Source organism: Leptonychotes weddellii, chromosome 1, assembly GCF_054177405.1.
Source record: "Leptonychotes weddellii isolate Sample4059 chromosome 1, ASM5417740v2, whole genome shotgun sequence".
NCBI classification, from domain to species: Eukaryota; Metazoa; Chordata; class Mammalia; order Carnivora; family Phocidae; genus Leptonychotes; species Leptonychotes weddellii.
Window position 1 is genome coordinate 89,012,805 of NC_138369.1, and position 9,761 is coordinate 89,022,565.

Genomic DNA, 9,761 nt, shown 5'->3' on the forward strand with positions numbered 1-9,761 from the left:
AGAATAAAACACTTAACTAAAAAGGGTAACTTTAATGTCTTAGACAAATAAGGGCTTAGACAAATAAGCCCACCATTACAGTCCGCTTATAATGTGTGTTGGTCAACAAATTTGCCACATGGCAACCCTCCCTTGCCCCGCCCCAAATCCCTTGTTGGGGCCAGTGGCAAGCAAGGGTGAAGAAATTTCTTCCATACTTGCTTACAATACCAGAACTGGTCTTTTATTATTTTAGCATCCCTTTTGCCCTATAATCCTCAGTCTTTGCAGTCTGTGTAACCAGCCAATGCTCCCATCTGTCATTAGGAGCAACATATGTACTCAGAAGGGAGGAACAGTTCATATTAATGATGCCAACCTGGTCTGTCCTCCTTTAATCAGAAAAGGCTTATTTAAAGCCTGTGTAAAGGCTGCAGGTGGAAACAGCTTAGGATAGCCAAATGTAATGGGTTCTGAGACTATTAAAATATATTTTTTTATTAAGACCAGATACAAGAACAGTGACTGTAATGAAACAGTGTTAGATTTCTCTTGAAAAAAAAAACAAAAACGGATGTAAGGAGGATTGATTGCTTCTTTTAGTGTTTAAACCTCTGAATGAATCAGAGTGGCCAGCCCACCCTCCATCACTTATTTATTTGTTCCACAAATACTAACTGATGACGTACTATGTGAGAGGCACAAGTGGCTAGAAATAGAACAAAGGTCTAGAAGTCTCCACACTGACTTATGCTTTGTATTCTCACTGGTAGAAGTCAAGGTTTCTGTAATTCTTACCAACCATGCATACCTACTGAATTTTCTTCACCTGTATTTTTTTAATCTTTAACTTCTAGCACTGACTTCTATTTTAGTTTATTTTTGACCAAACTACCTGCTTTTGTTGAAGAGAGGCCTACAAAATATGGATTCTTGATAGGACCATCTCAGAGAAAGCTCCTTTCCTGATGGCTTTGCAGAAAGAATCAAGTAACACCTGGCTAAATGGAAGAGTCCAAAGAAATTGTATTGGGAAGTTCATGTTGGGGTAATCTGCTCATTCAGAATATGGGACATAAATGAAAGAAGGAATTCTAAAGTAGAATGCAGATTTATAGAAATAATGAAGAAAAATGTAATATCTGGTCCAAAGACGACAGCAAATCCAGGGAAAGTCACACACACACACACACACAAACCTCTCTCTCTCTCTCTCTCTCAAGAAAATATACCAGGAAGAAGGCTTAGGTGATTGATTGTATGAATGAACAACAAATTAGCCTGAAGAAGAAATGAAAGTAGAGAGCAAGAGGGAAGAATACGAGAACGTAAAACTCTGTTAGATAAATGTAAAAATAAAGATGCAAATTCCTGGTTTAAAAAAAGTTAGAACTTTTCAACTATAAAGTATCTCTCCATAGAGTGTAGCAATTAAGACAATTATTTGACCTATCTAAATAAGGCCTTATAATTTCTTTTTAAAAGACACACACACATAAACACACACACGGAAGAAGCAAATTTGGAGAAATCCTACTTAAAATTTATTCCATGTTTTTATTTTAGATGAATAAATGATAGTTTGCCAACTTCCGTAATGTTAAATTTAATATGTGTAAAAATTTTAGAGTCTAAGATGTTATAAATTCTAACTTGTAATAACATATTCAAAATTTTGAAAAAAGAGGAAATAATTACTTATGATCTTAATCTGCTAACTCAATAAAAATGGCATAAATGTTAACTTAATGTTAACTTAAGTTCATTTATCTTTAACATTATTGACACATTATTTTTTGAGTATCTATTAAATGTCAGAGACCTCACCCATATGTTATTATTCTATCATATGTATGTTTACATATAGCTGAACGATTTGTGTTACCTACAAAAGTTAAAGATATATCTGGGCTTTAATTTCTTGTGGCAGTAATCATATATTCCATAGAAGATTGAAGTTAGCTTCCAAGCATTTATTTATTCAATGTGGTTAATAGGTGGAAAGAAAAGGGAATAGCAGAATGTTAATGAAAATCAGCCAGGCTCTTTACAACCCATTATTCTGTTTCACAGCAATAGCTATTGCTAGCATTTTAGTGTATATTCTTTTTTTTAATGAAAATGTATATTTATATATTTGTACTTTTGAAGAAAAGCCCACACTGTACAATGTGTACTGTTTGATCATTTGTTTTCTACTTAGCGCATAATAGAAATCCTTCAATATCGGCAAATAAAATAATGGCTGAATATGTTCCAATATTTTTAAATGTATCATAATTACCGAAGTATTGGTGAATATTGCATTGTTACCAATTTTTTCTTCCTTCTCACCATCATCTTCTAGATACATCCAAATGCATCCTTAGGCATGCTGGGTAAATATTATGCATGTTTAATTTTTTTTTTACATATTGTTAAAAGTTTCTCAAAAGATTGCAGTCATGAGCAACATAGGAGAGTTTTGTTTTCTAAACTCTGAACAATAAGTTATTTCCATTATTTTTAATTTTTGTCAATCTGAGGTTGGAAAAAAATTAAAATTTCTAATCTGTATTTTTAACTAGTGGAAAGGTGGAACTTCCCCCCACCCCCCATGTATTTATTGGCCCATTATATTCCTTCTTTTGTATAGTCTCTTCAATTAAAACTTCTTTTTTTCTACTGAGGTGTTTCTCTAGTTTTTGTTGATCTGGGAGAAACTTTATATATGAGCAATTTTGCCTTTCCCATACATTTCAAATGCCATTCCCCAGTTCCGCATACAAACAGAAAAAAATTTAAATCTCTGTTATCCAGTGAACAACATAAGTCCAACTACTGAGCAATAGGGAAGGTCTTATTTTTCACTTTAAAGTCAAATGGAAGGAAAAAGGTCAGAGTAGCTGTTTCTGCATTCTCTTTTAAAATAGATTTCTATGACAATTTGACTTAATTTATTTCCAAGATGGATTACCCATTTGAGGATGTTTGAAGCCCAGTATTAGCTTAATTACTTATTGCCATTGTTAAATAATAAACTGTTTAAAATATTGGATATTTTAGGGGCGCCTGGGTGGCTCAGTTGGTTAAGCGACTGCCTTCGGCTCAGGTCATGATCCTGGAGTCCTGGGATCGAGTCCCGCTTCGGGCTCCCTGCTCAGCAGGCAGTCTGCTTCTCCCTCTGACCCTCCCCCCTCTCATGCTCTATCTCATTCTCTCTCTCAAATAAATAAATAAAAATCTTAAAAAAATAAATAAATAAATAAATAAAATATTGGATATTTTAGAAGAATTATAGAAACAAGGGATATAACCAAAATAACTGGAATTCGATCTTCGAAAGACTGAATAATCAACCTCATACATGACTTACTTGATTCTGGATACAGAATGAAAATCTTGACCCTTAGAGATCAACCCACAGGTAGAAATGTCTACCAGTTGTCCTTTCCCCAGGATACCAATAATCCATATCAATCAGATCGTTGACGACTGTGTGGTTTTTGTGCAAGATTTTATTTTATTTCTTTCAATGAACGGAGTCTTTCCATTCTGTTTTTATTTGCTGACAGCAGAAAATATGTCTACAGTTCATTCACATAATGAATGGGGTGGGAAATTAATTCTATGGGGACTGAGATTGTTTGGCTTGCCATGAGACATGCTCGACATTTACAGCTTTTTCCCTTTTGTGCTATTCCAGTACACTGTTAAAAGATTGTGCCATAAATCCGAAAGCATGTTTTGCAAAGTTCATATCTGCATTTGCTACCTTTAATATTAATAGGAGTGTATCTTTAAAGTGAGTAAATTGAGAAAGTGGCTGAAACTATAGTTTATAAAAGAAGATTAGTGGGTTTAATATGCACTGGAGAGTAAAAGAAAAATCTTATTACTGTATGGAGAAATTACCTCATAAAGAAGCTAATACAGCAGGCTAGGGAGTAATTTTTAACAAGGTTTTTATGATGCACAAATGTAGGCAAGTTAATGAACTTATCTTTCTAGTTATTTTCAGATTGTAACGATGCTCTGCTTTTCTAGTTCTTGTGCTTTAAAAAGTAAAATACATTTAATCACCCACAATAAAGCTAATTCATTACTTTAATAAATCAAGTAAAATCTTATACTGTACACTTAAATGTCTTTGCAATAATGCTGGAAACCAGATCAGGTGCTGATGTTTAGCATGGAATAGAGCAAAAGGTAACCATGGAGCTTATTTATTATTTAAATTAGTGTCAGCTATTGGAAGCAGGAAGTGGAGACAAAAGAATTAGAAAATACTTTGCTTTAATAATCGCACACCTCTTTGCACCATGACCATTTAGTCTTTCAAATTCACACAAACAATTCTGAAGAATTGTACATTCAACAGAAAAATAACTTGGGCCAAAGGCGAGGGCGAGGGGATTAGTAAATCTGGGATGTTCGTCTGCCAGCACCTTGCATGGAACACTTAGGGATTATTTAGGAAGAGCGTGTCGGCATTTTTCTGCTCAAAGACAAAAGACAAAGTGCTGAATCCTCATATCAGTTGTTAAGAAGCTTTCTATACTGACAATGTGATGAATTTATGAAAATAAAGTGAAGGAAAGGGTAAATGCATAAGGAAGTGGTTGGAAAAGTAAACCCCTTTATAATATCTAACCTAAATCAGATTTATGGTAACAGGTTCACCTCCCATTACTCCAAATTATGGTGTACAAGGTGCACACACACACACACACACACACACATGTTAATGTAATTTTAACTTTTTTTCAACATTAGAATACCAAAGAAAATAATCTGAATTAGAATGACCCGTGTAAAACCCTACATATGTACCACATTAGAACTGGTACAGACTTGGATAAAATAGTCTCTCTTTGAGAAAGTGGGTACCCACTCTCTCCTGATTTTATCAACCTGATGACATAACCTTTCATAGCACCTTTTAGGGTTCTTGTGCCCTACAGCCAAACACTGATTGCTGGGATTCCTTGGTAGCAGTGCTGAATGTCACTGTCTTGTCAGACATCTCTTATCTCCTTTTACTCTCCACTTGTCTCCCAATCAATACGTTTCTGTCTTACACTACTACTCCCTTGGCCTTTTCTCTGCTAAATCGCATTGGCTCACACTGAGTTTAAGTAATTCATGCTGAAGTGCTAGCCAGATGATAGATTACCATTTACAGATAGTAAAATGCCTATTTCTTCATAGCTCTCTTGTATGATTCTGACCATAGTAAAGTCAGGAATGGTAGCAGGCTGGTGGTGAGCCATATTTTCATCAGTGTTATTTAAGATGTCCTTAAATTACTCCATTCTTGTAGCTGCCTACTCTGAGTTTTTGTGAAGTTGACTTTGTCTGGCAATTAATGTTAGATAATAATAAAATATACCCATGTGTGAAAACGTTGTTTGTGCCATGCAAAGTAATTTACAAAACACTTCATATAATTGAATATGTATTGCTAATACACATTGTATATGTCTGTGTCTGGAATAAACATAGGCAGGACAAGAATAAACACACTTACTGCACCTAAGAATTCACTGTATGTGTTCTGCCTAGGGATTGGTTTCTGAATTGAAGAAAGTTAGATCTCTTAAGTGATTTCCAAATGACGCCATTCCAACCAACCCAGTTTTCCAAGGTAATAAGCTAATACAGTGGTAGAATTCTTGATGCCAAACTATTTTGGTTATGATGAAATAATTATATACTGATGTATTTTTCCATTTTGAGGGGTTTTATTCCCAAATTAATTCTTGGTTGTTGTAAAGAGTTTGACAGATTACATGTGCCTCCTCCCAAGATCCTGGCAGATCAGTCACTGATGGGGAAAATGTCACAACAACCCAGAAGGCAGTCTGGAATGCTTGCTCTCACTCTGGAAATTTGGTTGGATTATTGGAGAGAGTCCCTTAGTCAGCACTGAACTGAGCTCTTCATATATAATGACCATCTTTGTGCTCTAACCATTCATTCATCTCGTCTTTGTGTCTCTCCAGATCACTCCTCTGCAAATCTTCGAGACCATTATCTCTGTTGCTGTTCTTGTGTTCTAAAGGAATGGATACCTCTGGGGATGTTCTTCCTCCTAAGCCAGACCCAGAAAATCCCTCATAAGAGATAAGATGTGTACAATGGGACAGTGGGAATCAACTTGCTCTCCTTCCAGCAATATATGAGTCCCTATTTCTCCATGCCTTCACCTATAGTAGATATTATCATTTAAGAATATTTTTGGTAATTCGATAGATATAAGCTTAGTATCAGGAAGAGTACTCATCAAAGCTCAGTATCAGAAAAGACTCTCAGAAAATGGACCAGGATGTCCTATGATGAGTTACAAGAGGGACAACAATCTTCCTAAGGAATAATTTTACATTTAATTCTCTTGAATTATCTATTTATACTGGGGTAGTTCCGCAGGATTCCCTATTTCTTTATGTGACCAAAAAAAAACACAAAACCCTCAATATGATAATTTCAATGTATTGGTTCTCTAGTCATTAAAAAATTTCTGGTCTATGGTCACATTCTGGCCTTAAAATTAACCAATTGGTTTTAAGAACTCCCTTTTTGTTTATGCCCTTTCAAACTTAGACAGTGGAGTCATCAGAGGCCTGGATTTTTTGTTGTCCTTACTTTTCTAGATGGTGTTCCATGGGCAGTCAATTTAAACACTGGTCATAAGTACACCTGGGTGTAGGGACTGTGGTCAGCTAATATTTTTTCTAGTGGTTGTCCACAAAGACAGCAAAAATCTCAGAGGTAGTCTACTTGCAATAATGGCTTTCCGGGTCCAATTGCATGCATGCATATATATAAGTAGGTTTGTATTTTTGCTGGGAGTGGAGGTGACGGCATAGTGAATGGAAGTGAATAAATGATTGTGTAAATGAAAAATTCAATATGAAGTGTTTGTCTTAAAAAAAGTATGTTATTACTTTGCAATAATAGGAAAAAAATAATAAGCAGAAAACTCATCCATGATGTTTTCCCATTCTTTGGAAATGTGACTTTTAACAGATTCCATAGCTTCATCATCTAGTCCTGCTTAACAAATATGTCACATCTGCCCTCTGCTTCCAGGTCCATGACAGTCTCTTTGTCATAAAGCTCAGTTAGGAGTCTGCTGAACATATCGGCTCAGGCACATGTGGTATATGTTACCTACCTTGTTTTTGTTAATGTATTCCACATGCCCCTGGCCCATTTTATGAAATTGTTTCCTTTATCTATTCTATTTGTCTCTATTTCCTACTGTTCTGAACACAGCCATTCTCTTTCATGTTATTTGCCACTGAGAATATTTAATATAAAGGTTTTCCATTCATAAATTTATTTTACATATAAATAATGATGCTTTCAATATAGTTCAGGACCACAGAGGGCTAATCCTCCCTAAACCATATGGTATAAATATTTAACTTTAAATATAGGCTTTAAACACAGGTATTCAACTGACAGGGAAAACTGTCTATTTAAAATCTGTTACTCATATAGACATCAAGTAGCATCACACATTCTCATTTGTTATTAGCTGTTTGTTATTTGGAAAACCTTTTACATGGATAATCAACCATGTAAGAATTACAGAGTACTTTACAAATCCATTTATTAAAGCAGATTTGCCTAGAGTGTCTCTGGACAGAAGGCAAATGGATGGTGGATGTATTTATTTATTTATTTATTGTGAAATATTTTATTTATTTATTTGATAGAGAGAGAGAGAAAGAGAGGGCGAGCACACAAGCAGGGGGGAAGAGCAGAGAGAGAGGGAGAAGCAGACTCCCCACTGAGCAGGGAACTCGATGCGGCGCTCCATCCCAGGACCCTGAGATCATGACCTGAGCTGAAGGCAGACACTTAACTGACTGAGCCACCCAGGAGCCCCAGGTGGATGTACTTATACACAAACATGGATACACCTGCCTTTGACTGGAATACAAACTGGAGCACACCTTTCATCTGATAAATGAATGATCATGCTAATCTGAATGCTCTCCTGATCCATGATGGCCTGCAACATAATGCCCCCTTTTAAGATGTCAGGAGGGGAAGAGATAGGACTATATACACTCCTTCCACACCCTTCCTGAACTCAGAAGTGGATGTCTAATGAGGGCCAAGAATCACTCGGCCAGAGCTGTCAGCCTCCATGGTCACTGATGGAAGCAGCCTTCCAAGCAGCTTTCAATACCACTGAGAAATCTGTCATTGAAGATGCAGCTGGAGAGAATCCACTTACGAGCCTTGCTGGGCTCAGGACTAGCCACACAAGTGTATCTGCATTTCTGTGTTTGGTTCCAGTTCCCAGGGAATCCTTGCTCCTTTTCCACTCCCTGTGGCCCACAGTATGGCACAGAAAAAGGTTCTGGCCTAGGAATTAGACAAGGCCCAGGGGTAGCCTTGGATCTGCTGTGAACTCGAGGCAACTCACTTCACTCTCATTTTGCACAACAGCTATGTGGACAATGATCTTGCCTTATCTGTAAGGGTATTGTGGGGATACAATTAGATAATGGTCATAAAAATATTTTGGAAGTTTAAATGTTCTTCAACTTTGTGCTTTTCTCTATCTACATTTTTTTGCAATAACTATATATTACATTTTTAGTAAAAAAAGAACCAGTACATTCTATTTTTTTTAAAGTTACACATGTATATGGCATGAACAGGTTCTAGAGAATGTTTCCTGGAAAATTAAAATAGCAATAATTGACACTAGCAACTATTGCAAATATACACAGAGTAGAACCCCAGCATGAGAGGAGTTTATTTTTAAATTAATTTTTAAAAATTTTGGAAATTAAATGGTACAAATGTGTACTTTCTAAATCCTAACTACACACTCAAAGTAATCCAAAATATAAATAGTGTTAGCCCATCATACAGATGCTTGCCTGTCTCCTCACCCCAGTGTTATGGAGGAATGAGATAATCAGGAATTTGGGAGCCTCATACAAGGTCCTCCTTTGTATGGATGAAACTTTTCCCAAGCAGAGTCAAAAGATCCTGCAACTCCTGTAATTTGGGGGCTCCTTGTATATTTCTTGGATAGGCCTGTAAAAAGAGAAAGGACAGAAAGTAGGCGCTGTCTCTCTCTTCCCAGAATTTGCTTTCCAGAACTATGCATAGTTAATTCCCTTCATTTGTCGTGCCCCAGCCCTTGCCTGGCCAACACAGCATCAGTCCTTTCCTTAAGTTGTCCATGAGATGGTTTTATTTGCATATCTTGCCTTCATTGCCCTCAACATTTCCAAAATCACATAGCTATCACATTGGAAATGACATCCTCATCTTAGTACAAGTGGAGACACTTGAAAAATAATTATTGGCATCCTAAGAGAAATTATAGGAAACTTAGAGCTGTTGGAAAGCACACATAGGAGGAGAAAGAACCTGTCATCCCCTGGCCAAACATGAACCTATTCAAGTGGCGTGTTGGTTACATTTCTAGGGATATGTTAAATTGGCCTTAAGTAACCAGGTCACAAGGTTAGTAGAGACCAGTGTTAGTTGGGGAAGAGTTTTGAATCCCCTGAAGTGTTAATCTCCTTCCTCCTCTCTAAAGGCAGTCAATAAAGGTGCCTGTGTAGTATTGGTTATTCAATACATTTGTTATGAATATCAATACTACTGTTACTACTAAAATAAATTTTATTAATTGGGGAGCTGTGTTCAATTTCAGTTATTCTTTTTTTTTTTAAAGGTTTTATTTATTTATTTGACAGAGAGAGACACAGCGAGAGAGGGAACACAAGCAGGGGGAGTGGGAGAGGGAGAAGCAGGCTTCCCGC